General features: G+C 42.2%; 1 protein-coding gene across 4 annotated transcripts in view; it reads right to left on the reverse strand.

Annotated features, from left to right (window-relative positions):
- Wwox (WW domain containing oxidoreductase) overlaps nucleotides 1–16,766 on the reverse strand; it is a 930,576-nt gene that overhangs the window by 557,885 nt on the left and 355,925 nt on the right. For 2 of the 4 annotated variants that reach the window (XR_015450909.1, XR_015450905.1), the window contains exon 8: nucleotides 1–16,766. This exon is cut by the window's left edge and continues 321,869 nt beyond it; it is cut by the window's right edge and continues 64,309 nt beyond it. The exons of the other annotated variants lie outside the window; for them this stretch is intronic. The gene's annotated coding sequence lies outside the window, so the exon portion shown is untranslated. 4 annotated transcript variants of the gene reach the window in all.

Raw genomic sequence — 16,766 nt, forward strand, 5'->3', positions numbered from 1 at the left:
AGCCTGAAGACACAGATGACAACCTTTTGAAATTGGATACTCAATATTCAAACGTATTGGCCTGAAAATTTCCTGTATCTACAAGCAGAAACTTAAAATGAAATCTAAGAGGATTGACAAGGGTGGCTGGCTACGGCCAGAAGCTTAAAGGCCTCCAACTTTCTTAGCTCAATTCTCCTTACCGGAAAGGAACCCTTACCTGTTTGGCAGAGGGGAGAAGCCCAGACCTGCTGTAGAATCTCTTCCTATGTGTAAATGTCAACACAGAAGCTTGGGAGGGGTGGGGGGCAGAAGTGAGGGACATGACTATCTTCTTTGAATTACAAATTGGAAAGCAAAATACCATATATTTTCATTTGTTCTCATCAATGACAACTTTATATTGCATGCAAATAGCACTTTTAAATGTTTTCTAGTATTCTTTCCCAATCTGGTCACCTTTCTTCCTCTCTCTAGGTCCAGTTCTGTCCCCAGCAAGCACCAGGGGCTTCCTTGTGCCTACACTGTGCCTTGGTTTGGCCATTCTCCCACCCCCAACACCCCTGAAAGGAGCTCTGAGGGTGGAAGGAGAGGGGCCAGGATACCTTCATCCCTTTGCTTCCTTCATCCCAGCCCACCAGGACTTCTACTGAAGGACACGGCTCCCATCAGTCTGTGAGCTTCAGCTGCCCTTCTCCCCTGACTAATACTGGATAGACAGCACACACAGGGCTTACTATTGTCACTCCAGAGATGAGAGCATCAAGGCTTTCAGCAGGTGGCTACTTACAAAGCAAGCAAGTGAGAGAGGAGCCCTGAATGCAAGTCATCTGCTGCCAAATTGAGATTTCCCCTGTTCCTTAAAACCACATTGTCCAAGACAATGTCTCCATTTTTAAATGATGCAAGTATTAAAATGTGATTCAATAAAAACATGATTTCATAACAAAGCAGAAAGATGGACTGGTGAGAGTCTCTAGCATTATAAATCTAACTACATTCAGAGTTGACAGCTTTCCCATTCCCAAACATAAAGAAGAAAAATAATTCCCCACACCCCAAACACCATCTTGCATTTACAAATACTCTCCCTAACTGACCTCCTTCCAAAGCAAAAACTTATCTTTTACTAACTTGAGCAATTTCCCACCATTTGGAGAGGCAGGTAAGGGTGAAAGAGACTCTAAATGTTACTGTATTTGTCAGATTTAAGCAATTTGCTCTAATTTGTTTCTAATTATCTAATTTTATACTTTGGGGAAATATTAAAAGAATTGGTAGCAAAATAGAGAAAACAATTTTTGGTGTGAGTTAATAATGTATTAGATTAGATAACAGTGCTAATAATCAAAGGTGCATTGCACAATTGTTTAAAGAAACTGGTGTATAATTTATCATTGGGACTATCCAAGCCCAAGGGAAAGGACTCCACTCCTTTGTCTCATCCTAAGAAAAAATAAAAAGGAAATATTAATGGAATTATCCACTTGGAGAATGAAAATATTTTCCTTGCTTTCTCTGCCACTGAAAGAAAACTCATACTGAAGAACATAAGAGGCTGCATAAAACCAAACTGAGAACTTTGCTTTAGTTTTCCTAGTTTTTGAATGAGAACCTAAGGAAAACGGACCAGACACAAATACTTCCAAAGAAGCAAGGCAAATTGAAATGTCAACAGCATTAATAAGATAAAGCCAATTAATATGGAAATGATTTGAGACTGCGGACTGGTTTGAAATCTCAGTTCCGAACTTGCACATCATTTCTCTGAGCCAGATCTTCTTACCTGACAAAGGGAACACACTAGCTTATGGTGTTGTAAAGATTAAATGGGGCAATGTCTTCGAAAAAGGTTTTACACAGCGACTGGAATACTATAAGCACACAATAAATTTAAAAAGAATTAATAGTATTCACTCTACTAGCAGCTGAATAAATTGTGATGAGTTTCAGATTCCAACAGAGAAACATCAAGAAAACTCTTAAGAAATTGAGAACTGTAAACTGGTCTGAATAGCATCACCTGTTATTTTGCTTCAGTGCATACCTTAAGGTCATAGGTAGAACTAGTCTTAAGTATACCTGGTCCTGTGTATTTTATGGTATACCTTTAGGAACATCCTGAGAAGGCCCTAAAGGACTTCACTAGAATGTCAAGATAGGTCCACGAACAAAAAATAAAGCAAGTTGTTTTGATTAATCTTGATTGTCAATCTGATTGCATTAATATACTGCTGAAGAGGTGATGTGATTGTGAGGGCACTAATGGAGCCAATGGATTAGGCCATTGATGAGTTTATAGCTGAATGAGCTATTAAGTAATGGGAACTACTTGGACGAGGTGGGTCATGAGAACCTGACCCTGAGGAATACATCGGGTCCCTGGCCCCTTCCTGTCTGGAATTTTCCTCTACACTCTGCTTCTTGGCTGCCATAAGGTGGGCAGCTTTGTTCTGACATGCCCTTCCACCATAATGTTTCTGCTTTGCAGAAGATGACTATGGACTGAAACCTCTGAAACCATAATAAACTCTTTCTTCCTTCATTTGTGTATGTGAAGTACATGGTCAGAGTGATGGAAATAATACACAAGCCAACAAAACAGAAAACAAAACAAAATATGCCTACGAATCCTAAGCGTGTAATTGGATAAGAGAGTTCACTTCTATGAGGTTATGTCAGGATGCAGTTTATAAGGAAATCATTCACCATGACATTTTTAATTAAAATTCTTTGTCCTTTGGTGTGAGGAAGTGGAGAGTCTAGGATCTCTGAGGTCCCACCTTCCCTGACTCCTCCCCATTCACTCCCTGACATGGAATTGGAAGACCCAGCCAATGAAAAATGAACAGGACTTTTTGTTCTCCACAAAGCCATAACTAAAGTTCATTTTCACAAGCCATATTTGAAAATCAATTAATAAATTACAACTGCCAAAGAATGTTAAAAAGCCCAGAGGCACCTAAGAAGTGCTTAGAAGAAACAACAAAGCATTAAGCCTGAGATAAATGGGTTTACTGTGTGTTTACTATAATGTTGACTTAGTATCCCACAGCAAAAATTCTCTTACCTCCACTTACCACTACTTTGTATGATAATAGCAGCATTAATTTTAAAATGATCATGAATCAATCATGAAATCTGACTCTTGCTTTTACTGGAAACAAAACACTCTAATTAGCACCTTGAACAACAGTGGTGGAGATGGGCACTGGCAAGCACAATCTTCCGTTAATTCTTCCCTAATTATCCATCTTCAACAAGGACTGAAAACAGCTAGGCTTAGAAGCTCCCTGCCTTGCATACCAGTCCCAAGATAAAACTTGGGGCCTGAATCTTTGCACAGGAGGGTGGGGCTTCCCAACCTTGGCACCCCTGGCATTTTGTGGTGGAGGCTGCCTGTGCATGGTCCACCGTAGGCCATTCATGGTCTCGTTGGCCTAGGTGCCAGTTCCGCCTTCTCTTCCCAATTCCCTGGCCGCGCATGTCAGATGCTGCCAAGTGTTCCCTGGCAGGCAAAACTGCCCAGCTAGGAACCACGAAATGACAGCAACTATTATAAAGATTAAATGTAATAACATATAGGTATTCTTAAAAAGGGGTTAGTGTGCTCTAGGACGAGTGTGAGGCTGAAACATACGTAATGAGGTGTACTTAAAACAGATTAAGGGATACAAATCAAATGGGAAAGATGGTTCTGCTATCAAGTTTGAAGACTGAGTAGATTTGAAGTTGCCCTCAGACTGTTTGGAGGCTCTTGTTCCTGCATGCTGTTTTTTAAAATCAATTCTGCTGAAGTGTAATTTACTTCCACTGCACACCTGTTGACAGTGTGCCCTCTCTGTGCATTCTGGTGCAAGTTTACACATTGTCACACACATCAAGCACCCCATGACCAAGATGGGGTCACATGTGGATTTGCTGTAAACTCACTCTGAAATAAAAATAGGCCATGTGTTGTATGCACAAGCTTTTCATTACCAGGACAATCTTATGATCTGGACTCTGGGAAGCCATCAGCTGGAAATGTTCCCAGTGGTCTTCTCATGGGCTGAGCTTTCCTGGGAGCTAGGGCTGGCTTCATGGGTATGCAACCAACGCAACTGTGTGCCACAGAGTTTAATGCTCAGCAGCTTGGATCTTGCCATTCTGAACACTTTGACCTCTGAATTGGTGCTTGCTGGCGAAGTTGGGAAGAACAATAGGGCAGGTACTAGGGCCTGGAACACGGGTTTACCTGTGTGTCTGATTCTCCTCAAACCCCCCAAGCCAGGTTCTTGGCCACGTGTTTCTATGACCACCAGCACTCTGGGGCCCTCCCCCGCAGTGTGCATTTTGAGACCACTGCCACCTGCAATCCTGTTTGCCTCTGCAGAGGAGACCCACATGCTTCAGCTGCCCTCTACTCCCAGTGGGCCTGGACATGAGAACAGCTGGGAAGCAGGATAGAGGTGGCCTTGTCACATTCTATGCTGGCAACAGTCCCAGAGTGGAAGATGCAATTGTTTGGGGAAACCTGTTGAAACTAGGTTCCGGTAGTGGGCCCAGAGAAAGGGGATACCCTGGCTGGAACCCGACATTTTCAGTTTGCAATGAGTCCGGCACAGTGTATAGCCAGGTATGCTGAGAACATTCCTATTTCAAGGTGTACCTTTGGATATTCACTTATGTTAGACCCCTACAGTGTTCTCGTTCATGACAGCCAGGACTGCTCCACACCAGTGTTTACAGATATAAAAATTGGTTGCAAGGACCTGGAACCACCAGAGCCTTCAACACCCTTCTCCCCACAAGGGGGCCTGAAGCAAAGAGAAGCAGCCTCTATAAGCCCTTATTGATCTCCTGCTCCTACCTCTCTCCCCTACTCCCTCCTCCATCCCACCTTCCTCTGCTCCAGTGTAGCCCTGGAAGGACCCTTTAAAAACTAGGGCTGTGCAGTGTGCACATGCCGAAATACATTCTTTAGAAAGCATTCTTCAAGATCACAGAATCCAGAGCCGCTTAGTGGATGTCAGAGGCAGATAGGATGATACATGTGCTTTATGAGCATAAAATATAATGTTCCAATCAAATGATAAATTATGCTTATATGATTTTTATATCTCCACTTAGAAGGGAAAAAAATCGTATCTTTTCCTCAGACCTGTTCTTAAAGTGCTGTGCATCTTCTGTAAACTTTTGGGGAATCTCAAGCCTGGGCACCCTGGGTCAGTCATCGCAAGCAGCAACAAGACGGGGGTCGGGGACGAGGCACGAGAAGACACCGCACTGGTGACCTGTGACAGGATCTGGGTAGTAAATACACCCAGCACAGCCCTGTCCACGGGCAGCGGAAGTTGAGAGATCTCCTTGGAAAAACAGGTGACACCGCTGGCACCTCCTTTGCCACTGTCCCCTACAAACCGCTGTGGGTGGGGCAGGACATTTCCCTACTCAGTCTTGTCCAAAAAGTAAGAACTATTTCTTGCAGGAAGATATTTTTTATTTTGTCTTTATGAGAAAATATATGCACAGTTGAAAGAAACTACTGGTATTTTCTAACCTCCATTACTATATATTAAATATTACTCATTCTAATGCTAACAATTCATTAGTTAAAAGACAAACATGAACTCTACTTAATTAAATTTTAGTAATTAAGCTTGATTTCATCAGAAGGAGACTGAGAAGGAAATGCCTTATGGGGAAAAAATATTTTAATAAACAGAATTGTCTATTATGGCTCCAGTGTCAATCATACAATCCAATGTCTCTCAAAAACCAACAATACAGGTACTATACTGGTAAAAATGGTAACTACATAAAGAGAAAGCAGCAGGAAGCAGGGAGTCAGCCCAGTCATATTGAGAATTACAAAGGGATGTTTGCAGGCTGAAATATGCTTCACGGTATGGGATGTGGACTCGATGACCACACGAACTGGAACTGCCACAATTTAGTGACATCTCCCGTATGGCACCTGAGAAACACAAACCGCAGCAAACTGTGCAGGACTAAGGCCGCCATGTTAGTACAACACTCGGGGAGAGAAGAAGGAAAGCCACCATTGATTGTTTCCTCCAGACAGGACCCTGCAATTCCCCAAATCCTTCTCTGGGCTGGGTTTGGGGGCTCCCCTGAGAACCAGGCCTTCTTCAGGGAGTGAGAGCAGCTGGCCCCTGTGCCCCAGGGTCATAAATCAGATGCCTTCACTGGACACCATGCATGAGGGGAAACGAAGCATCTCTCTAACCCGAAGCTTCAATGCACTGAGACTATCTCCATACTGAATCCCAGTCCCATCCACATTACAAAAAAACAATCTTTTCACCCCAGAAAAAGAAATATAAAAGAATTCCCCTCCAAATAGAGTGACCAGAGGGAATTAAAATACCCTCACCCGGATACAGGATACAAAGCATTTAAAATTCACAAGGGGTCAGACTAGGGTTGCTAAGCCTGCGACCTTCAGCCCTCCAAGCATTTATGGTTCTGTAATTACCGGATGGTACTGTCATTGATGGCTCTGCTCCTTCCCCCTTTCAGAACCATTTGAATACAGTGGAGTGAGCAGAGGTCTGGGCATTTGTGAGCACTGCATGAGATCCTCTCCATAGCTGTCCATTTAATACTCTCAAATTTACACATAATGCCCACATTAAACACCATGAAAAATTAATACTTCAGGTTCTTTGGCCTGGGTATATGGCTTTCTTTTTATTATTATCATTATTACCACTACTACCATTCATAAACACAGCTCATTAAGGCACTGCTCTGAAAAGACTCAGAGTTTAATGTCTGCTCAGGCCAGTGACGGATTTTAACTCTACCATGCTCGATTCAGACACTGGACTGTATTGTCTCGAGGCACATCAGGGCTCTGCAGTTGCAACCTTGCCCATACTTTGTACCAAAGCTAGCGAGAGCATCTCATCTGCTCAATTAGTTATTAGTGTTGCTACAGAATACCATTTCCTCTTGTGGCTGATAAAATATTAATCAAAAACAGGAACTGAGCGATTTCCCAGTGTAGATGTCTTCTAATGGTAATACGGGGAGTCAAAGAGAGATCTGGAGGTCATATAATAGCTTCTGAGGAAGCAGAGTGACATCGGAGACAGAGCAGAGATGGCAGGCAGAGCCCAGGAGGTGGGTGACTGATCTCAGCCCGACACAGAAGAGAGCTTCCAGAAACTGGACATCGGCATCTTGTGGGGAAAAGGACGGGGCTGAGGTAAACACAGAGTTTGGTTTTGTTGTTTAACATACAGCAAGTCTCAATTATCCAGCGTGCTTTCTTGGTTTAACTACTTCTTGTTTTGTTTAAAAATTCCAACCCTCATATTTCATCCTAGGTTTCATGACTCTTCTTCCTCCCTTAATAAGCAGTACACAATGTTTTCTCTTGCCAGTCTTTTCCTCTGGTCTTGTGTGTGTGTAGACAGCACGGTTTGGGGTGTAGACAGATAGGGGTTTGCAGCCAGCTCGACCACTCATCACAAAGTGATTCAAGGAAAATGATTTACTCTTCTCTGAACCTCAGTTTCCTAATCATTTGTAAAATGTTCTAGCTTCAAGTGCTCATTTCCCCCATTACCAGAACCCAAAATATGCACACACAAAGAAAAATGCACACACATATTTTCTACACTCTATAATCCATCTCTCCTCCCCGAAAATCACCAGTGTTCACAGGTCTACACTCCACTGTATTTTCTGTGGCTTTAGTTATGGCTTTAGTTTTAAAAACTAAAAATTTATTTTTTAAGCACTGACTAAATAGTACCCAATAATTTAGGAAACACCCTTGTGGATATAAGTTGAGTATCCCTAATCTGAAATTGGAACTCCCTCCAAAGTCCCAAACTCTTTTGTCATGTCAGAATTCAAGAAGTTTTGGATTTCAGAGCACTAGTTTTCAGATGTCTAGATTAGGAATGTTTAACTGGTAAAGTCTATGAAAATAGTCCCAAATCCTAAAAAACTCTGAAACTTATATACTTCAGGTCATAAGTGTTTTCAATAAAAGATACTGAACCTGCACTAGTGAACTAAAAGGACACTTGTAAGGCATCCTGAGAATACCAACAAAGTTAGAAATCAGTGTGCTGCGTCCTGCTTCTTTGGTTAACACTTACCAGACAGAATTTACCTTACAGATACTTGTGTCTTTGGTTCAGTAACTGGCCTGGCAGCCCTGCGATATAAGCAGAGCTCTGTTTATTTCACAGAAGAGGAAGCAGGAAAGTGTGCTTCGCCCAGTGTAACATGGCTGTCAGGTGGAAGGGTAGCATCAGCATAGGAACTTGGGCCGTGCTTTGGAATTCTATGTCTCTTTCAAACCCCACCTGTCTGATCCACTTCTGGAATACCCCCATCACTGCCGGGTCACCCCTAGTAAAAAATAACACAGAAGTACTGAGGGCAGAAAAGATAAACAATATGACTACTGAAGCTTCTCCAACATCCAGTGGGGATGAAGGATGAAATTATATAAGCTGTCAAAACTTTTAAGCAAGGAAGTTCTTCATCACTATGTAAACAGAACCAATTCCTTTCTCTTCCAAGGCAAAGGAAGTTGTACCCCGAAGGGGACTGCAAACAACCTCCCTGGCCCTTCATCCAGTTCTGCTTGCCCTGAGGACTATTCCTACATCACTGCTTATTTTTGAGCTGTTTTGGTTCCTTCTGCTTCTTAAAATCGTTGCCAAGCAGAATCTCATCTCACAGATCAGAAACCTCCTTCTCTCAAAAAAAGCTGGACATCCAGATACCTGGAGTGCAAAGGTGGCCTACCTCACAGGGCCATGGGGAACAGTTCTCTCTGACACAGCGTTAGCAAATGCACAGGCTCATGATGCTTTCCCTGTACCCCATCTTTCAACGCTACTACCAACTGCAGCCCTCCTTCCACCCCAACCCCAGTTCAGAGCGAGCCTCTAGGTCCCTCCCACCACACAGTCCTGCCAGCCACCTCTCATTTGGCTTTGGGATTCACGATGACTCTTTTCAGCTGTTTTTGCTCTACCAAACTGCTGGCTAAAATAAGTTAGGTCCTCTCCAGTACTTGAGCACAAGCTATGTGTGCATTGCAAGTAGAATTTCCACCTGCTTTTTTCATCCTCAAAAATAGTATCAAAAATTTTGGAGACATTATTATCAATTAATACTGTGAGATACTGGTCAAATTACCCCTTTTAATGTGCGTCCTTTTAATTACCATCCACTTTTACATCTAAAAAATTCACTCTAGGTTGAGTGTTTCTATCAAGATTTTGGCTCTCTTCACCACAATCCATTAGAATGATAAAAATCCATTTTAACAATTTAAAGTCTGGCCTATGCATCTCACACTTGGGAACCCATCCCATAGGAATAAAGGCACTAGTCTAGACATGTGAACAGGATGCTTATTACATCACTATCTGAGGCCAGTTTGGGAGTGGAGGAAGAAATCTTTAGAAACTAAACAAATGCTCATCACTTAGTTTGGGTTTAGTTTGATATGGGGAATGACTACATAAAAGTCCAAAGCATGGACTGTCATGCTACTGTTTGTTAAATAAAGCAAGATACAAAATGATATGCATAGAATGAGTCCATGTTTTATCAAGCAAAAATGACTAGCAATGAAAAAAAAACACCTCAAAACCCCTATCTTAGTTCATTTTGGCCACTATACCGTAAACAAGTGGTTTCTCAACCTAGTTCCGGGAGTTGGGCTGTCCAAGTTAGAGGTGCCTGCACGCTCATGTGGTGGGGAGAGGGCACTTCCCGGGTGCAGATGGCACTTTCCCTCTGTGTCCTCACATGGAAGCAACAGTCAGGTTCTCTTGGGAGCTTTTCTATAAGGGTATGGATCCCATTCAAAAAGGCTCTGCCGCCATGACCTAATCACACAATGGTTAGGATTTCAATCTAACAACTTTGGGAGGATACAAACATTCAGATCATAGCAAATCCTAAATATATACATGGGAGTGGATGTGGGAATGTGTCTAAGTCTATATCCGCACATAATAGGTAGACTGTAATACACTATGAACACAGAAACATCTCACAGAAGAGTATGCAGTGGGTCAGTAGAGGGGTTGAGGGTAGAACTAAGCCAAAATGTGATCAAAATGATTACCCTGAAGAGGGTCATCAAAACAATACATGATTTTTAATAACAATATAGAAAACTCACAGCTCTGGGCAGCCCTCATTAGGCCCTAGGTATTCCTTCACTAGGTCATTAATCCTCACGGCTGGGGAAGGCAGGCACTATGGTGACTGTCATTTCACAGAAGAGATAACTGAGGACAGAGAGTGAGTATATGTCATGGCACTAGGAGTACAGAGCTAAAAGGCAGAGCCAATCAGCCCTGCTTCAAGGATTATTTCCATATCTGCAGCTGTCAAATTTATAAGGTAAAACTAGAAAAACAGCTAAACAAAAATTCGATTTATCAACTTACCTACTGATAAATGCTGAGAAATCCAGCTCAGGAAACAGGGATCCAGGAGTTTTTGTCAGAACCCCCACCTGCACAGGCACCTTTTCCAACTCTGCCGCTGGGACCCATCTCGCTGAGGAGTGAGGATCCAACAGCACTGGAGGACAGGGGACCCTGGTCCAGGCGTGGAATGCCACACCATGCCACGCTCAGGGAAGCCACAGGTTACAATTTGCTCCACCACAGCTAGAGAACTCCTGCCCTGAAATCAAGCCTGTGGTAGGGAGCGGGCACTGTTCTGGAAGCACGGAGGGGCTCTGAGGGAGGGACACCTTTGTCTCTCTGTGAGGACATGCACTTGCTATCTGCTGCTGGCCAGATTCCCTAGGACCCAGAACACTGTCTGGTAAATAGCTGACATTCATTAAGTATTTCTTAAATGAAATCAAAATGCCTAGCAAACTGTGTGTTGCTGATACTCAAACTGCAAGGTTTTGCTTGAATAAAAATGAAAACCAAAAAAAAAGTAACTATTCTTAAGGGATCTGTGTTTTATATAAAGATAACATTAGTGAGAACAACAAGAGTAGCAACAACTGCCACATATTAGGCCCCAATTAAAAGGCGCTGCCCCAGCACCTTAAGTACACATTTCACGTGAATCTTACTATAATAGAGATAGAACAGAATAACGGAAAATGCATGCTAATGTTCCCACGCAGTAGTTGAGGAAACTGAGGCTCAAGGTATCTCATTACGGAGCTGGAGGGCAGCCAGCTGGAAGGAAGCTGCTGGGACACAGCGGCGGGGCCAGCCCTTCTCTCTGCACTCCATCTGGGTGAGCCACCCATGTACACTCACTCACTGATAAAGAAAGGGCTAAATGAGACAGTACCTCTGTCACTCGATTTAAAGTTGGGCATTCAGAAGTCTTTAAAAAATGTGTAACCTTGTTCTTAAACCAGGTGAAAGCAAACCCAAAAGCCAAGTTAAGCAGATCTACAACGTGATTTGTGTCCCCTTTAAGCACCTGTCCCGACAGGGGCGCCATCCATAGCTCCTCCGTCCTCACCATCTCACGTGCCAGCAGACAAGGACAGCAGGTGGAGGGGAGGGCATCTGACAGATGTGTTAATGCAGGATAGCTCAGCTTCCGCTCTCTCTGGACCACAGCATGACAGTTACAGAATTCAAACCCATTTGTATCCCCCGTTGAATCCCACATAATTCAGCAGACATTCATTACGATGCCATAATGATATCACACAGCCATAAATACATATGCTCAGAGTTGAACAAGACATTCATATTTAAACATAGCTCAAAATAATTTCAATTCTGGCAATTTTCAATCACTCATCATATTACTTTTCTGTGGATGCTTAACATGATAAAATATAGTAGGAAACCAAGAATAAAGGGGTGTGCATGTCATAGTTTTAGTTTAGCATGAAAAGGATTTTGGGGTATCAAGTTAAATCTGATAAATATTTTGTTTGAGGGAAGGTAATTTAATAATAGATGAGAAGCTCCTTGATATGTCAATTTCAGAAGAATCATTCATGCTACTATAAATGTAATCCATGATGTTAATATTCTGAGATGTCTGCCTCATAGTTGAAGGGTGGCCGTACTGATGTAATAGATAAGAAATGCATGCAAGATTTTTTTTTGTAAAACTTAAAAAATTATATAAAGCAAGCAAAGAATGCAATTAAGTTAAAATCACCTTAAATTCACCATTTCTGAGGAGGAGGGAAGAGGATCTCAGGAAAGCCCTGTTTTCTGTGTCCAGAAAGCAGCAAAGGACAACTCAAGTAAGAGAACATGACAATGAAATGTTAGTCCTCATTTTCTTCTACTCCTCAACTGCACATTGAGTAACACAGTTTGTCTTCAAGTTCAATGATGTAACCATGAACACCTCTCTCTTCTGCCTGATTCAGACATCTTGCAGCAGACTTCTGAATTATTTAAATATGAGGCGATGGCACATGTACAAAATGGACCCAACGATATCTGGGGAACAAGAGTGGAGGAATGAGCCCGTGGACACGATAGTCTAAATATTCCCATGCTATAATAAAGAGAATCTGAGCAGATAAAATGTCTCCAAATGTCCAAAATGCTCCAGTTATGAGACCCAAACGAAAAGGTATGCAACTGCGTAATTCATGGACTATCTATACCATGCAGCTCTTACAAGAAATGGGTTAGCCCTGTGTCTGTTGGCCTGAAGGAAAGTCCAGGGAGCTAAGCAAGTGAGTAGTGGTGCCCGAGGCACCAACCAAAAGGTCAGCTTTTATGTAGGAGCAACAGAGCCCTGGCCTGAATGCCCATTCGTGGATGGAAGAGGTCTGAGAGTGGTGGCAGGGGCTCCCGGTGGGCTGGAAAGTATAGGCACTGGGAGGTGGGGACAGATAGTCTGGGGACTGTGGGCAGGAAGAACCATGCTAGGAATGCAGATATTGCTATTCCTTTACATCGGTTCACTGCCTGGTTGAGCACTGTTTTAATTTGTGGCAAAACTTGAATAAAAGAGAGGAAGAAGGGGAAGGGAAAGGAAAGAAAGAAAAGGTATGCCAGAGGAGGGAAGAGGAGAGCAAAGGAAAGGAGAGAGACATCAAGAGAAGCCATCAACACACACACACACACACACACACACACACACACACACCTTTCTTGCTGGCCAAAGATAGTTCACCACCACAAGTCCTTCAACTTTGCCAGGTTGTCAAAAGAGGACCTTTTTTAAAAAAAAAAAAAAATCTGAATGTGCTGACTTTCTTGGAAGGGGACCTTCACCCTCTGCAAAGCCACCTTTACAGAAGAAACCAGCAGAAGTAAATGCTGATCATGCAGGCGAGGACCCCATGGAGGCTGACAGGTGCAAAGGCAGGTGCAGAAGGAAGCGGCACGGGGAGAGAGCAGGATTCCAGAACTGATGGAGTTTTCCATCTTACCCAGGTGCAGGCAGGGTCAGGTCAGAGACTGGCGTGCAGAGTCTGCTTAGTTCAACCATGGTTCCCAAGGAAGTCCTGCTGATATGCATGTTGCCCAGTCCTCACTAGGTACTTCCAGAGCAATGATGACCCCACAGAGCAAGGCATTAACAATGAATGCTTAAAAAGTGGGGGCTGCTCATCTTAGCATTGCTTTCAAGTGAAAAATGAATGCCATTTAATTATATAAGTGTTCACTAAGTCCCTCCTACGAGCTTCCTGCATATGATGAAATTATAAATTGACCCCACACACAATTGGAGACTTTCTCCTTCTAATTATAGGAGTGACAAATTCATTTCAGAAGATGATCAATGATAGAAAACTATTTTTCAAAATGATAGAAAAAGATCTACAATTCCCTGGACACAGATTACGGTCGCTTTGTTCATGGTCTGTTCCCAGCCTCAGCAGGATAAGTGGAGCATGAGAGTCATTTCAGCAGTGGTTTCCAGGGAAGGAGGCAGACAGGCAGCTTAGAGTGACATTCCTTATGCATATCTAGTTTCTATGCCCATACTTTTATACAGCCAGAAAAACCATCCTCTACATACTCTTTTGCAAAACTGCCCGTTCCACTTAATAATGTCTAACAAGCATTTCAGCAACATAAATGCAGGTTTTTTTCCAATGCATCGCCCTCTACCCATCTGGCCCTGGGACAGGCAGTGATCAGTGATCGGGTGCCCTTCCCTGGCCAAGACAGCTGTCATCAGCACCCAGAGCCAGGGAGGGAGGGTGATGGTGCCTTTTCCGAACACACCTCCGTGGCCCTGAATAGATTAGGGTCATTGCAACTTTGGTGCTCTTTATTTCTCTCTACTGTTTTTACCTCTGCACATGAATATCTATATACTATGCATACATAGGTATTCCTGTACATGTATACCTATATATCCTACCTTGCAAATTCATAGTGAAAATACGCCAAGGAAAAAATTTTCATGGGTCTAGTAGTGAACTCACATGCTGTTTCCAGGCAGTGGTACACACACACACACACACACACACACACACACACACACACTCAACTACAGCTGTTGCACATAATTAATGTGCTAATTATACATAATTATCTAATTACTAAAGGAGGGAGTCAAAGCAAGTGCAGTAGTAAAGATATTAAAATGTGCTCCTTTCAGAGTGTTCTACAATATGGACTACTTCGCTATATCAGAAAGTCACTCTCTTCCATCTGAAGCTCGGTAGCTTCTTTCTGAAGCTTCTGAGAGCTCAGTTAAATCACTGTAAATGCTTGAGTGACAGTATGGGTTGGATGATCTTAAGTCATTCTATTAACAAGTTTCTAAAAAAAAAAATATTACATTGAGAGAAATGTGTCACTCAGTTATTCTTTCCAGTCCTGTGGGAACCAGGACTTGCCACAGACTCGTGTGAGTGAAGGAAGTTTCCCGATGGCTGTACCAAAGAAAGTCACACAAGATGGTAAAGGGAGTGGGGGAAAGGAGGAACAAGATGGTAATATAAATCTAGAAAACACTCTTTTCCTACCATCTGGGTACTCTGTACAAGGCCAGCAACAAATATAAAATAAAAATATACTTAGAAAGCACTGTCATTCTTTCCCCTTCCTAGTGAGGTAGCAGACATTGACCCGTGAAGGCTCTGATAAGTACAAGCATTCCTGAAAGAGTTCTGACCACAGAATCCCTTTCCCCAGCTCTCTGCATCTACAAATATCAATGGGGTTGCTAGACGATTTGAGGCCATGCTGCTGCTTTACTACACCCTCTGGACCATTGATTCATCATACAATGAAGCTCCTCCATTGAGCCAAGGTCAGGGACCAACAGGAAACACCTTACAATAAGATAATTGAGAAGCTACAGCAGAATGTACCCCTGGATGAGCCTCAGGGAGGGTCATTTTCCCTTGATTGCTCCTCTCATGCATTCCCACCAGGGTGGTGGAAGCCCCACCTCCATGCTTATTTCCTATGACCAAATAATTAAATGTTACATCAAATCCTGCTCACTATACTTCTTGAGATGTTAAAGCTGCCATAAATTCATTCCACGTCTGAAAAGAACAGTCTCCCGCTGATACAGAAGGTGTACATTCACATTTGTGAGGTACAACCTATTTTGATAATTTGTCAATTCATACCCTATCTCCTTCCAAAAATAATTCAAGGCATTTTTTAATGCTATCATCAAAATTCAATGGGCCATGACAAATGGAGGGAATGAAAACACAAACCAGTTGGAACCTCCAAAGGAACATGTTCATTACTTTTACTATTTAACTTTAAGTTTTAATCTTAGGCCATAAAAACTGTCCTAATAAAAGATCCATAAATATCTCCTGAATGTGCAAAGGAGTGGCTTTGATGACCCCATAGCATATGCTGGGCTCTTTCCAATGATGGCTCCATCCCTGGGATTGCCGGAGAGAGAGAGGTGAGGACACATCAGCGATTCCAAGCACAGGGCCCACCAGGAAGTGAAGGGATTGCTCTGCTTCCAGCCTCAGATTTCATTTAAAAGCAATGAAATAATAACCTTCTATTATCTACAAGCCAATCCAGCAGACTTTGGCATCACTAGGACAAGCATTTGTGAAAAAAAAGAATTAATGATACACCACGTGTACATAACTGCAAGGGAGCCTAGGGCAGCAGTGTCACCGAGGTCTCACCTAGGAACTGCTTCTCCAGTTTCACTCTGCACATCGGAGAGACCTGATTTATATTTGCTAAATGAATGAATGGACACACTTTGTTCAAGGACTGCTCTTTTAAATTCCATTTCTAATCATGCATTGATTTCTAAGTAAATATAATTAATTGCCAAATAATTCAAAATTTTAAAATATGTTTTCTTGAACATATTTGATCGCTCTGAACAATACATTTTAAAATTAGAAACACTCAAAACAATATTATTTTTGCCTTTAACTTCCAAATTAAATTCTGAAAACAAATATACTTTTAAAATTATATTATTGTAGTGCATTTCTGCATGAACAATACATAAAGATAATGGCTTTTATAATGTGATGCATAAATGCAAGTTTACAGGAACTGGCAATTTATAATATTAAATATTGGGAATTTTTTTTCTCCACTTACATGGCGTTTTCCTTTTCTGGATATACGCTATTCCATGGAAACACTATGGGGCCATATTCTTGATTGCTCTATCTTGAATATCATTATATCTCTAACTGTCTGAAATTAGATGCAAGTGCCATTTCTAAGTTTAGAATCTTGGACAGAGTACCCCGTGTTTGAAGCCAGTGTTTCCAAAACTCTTTATTTCTGATGCCTAGCATGTCTTATACAACTTCTTTTCATATGTAAAGTAGAGCTATGAGATCCTATCTTACACATGCAATGGAGAAG

This window comes from Heterocephalus glaber, unplaced genomic scaffold, assembly GCF_053883595.1.
Source record: "Heterocephalus glaber isolate CG9 unplaced genomic scaffold, H.glaber_assembly_v1.0 deba00000071, whole genome shotgun sequence".
Lineage (NCBI taxonomy): Eukaryota > Metazoa > Chordata > Mammalia > Rodentia > Bathyergidae > Heterocephalus > Heterocephalus glaber.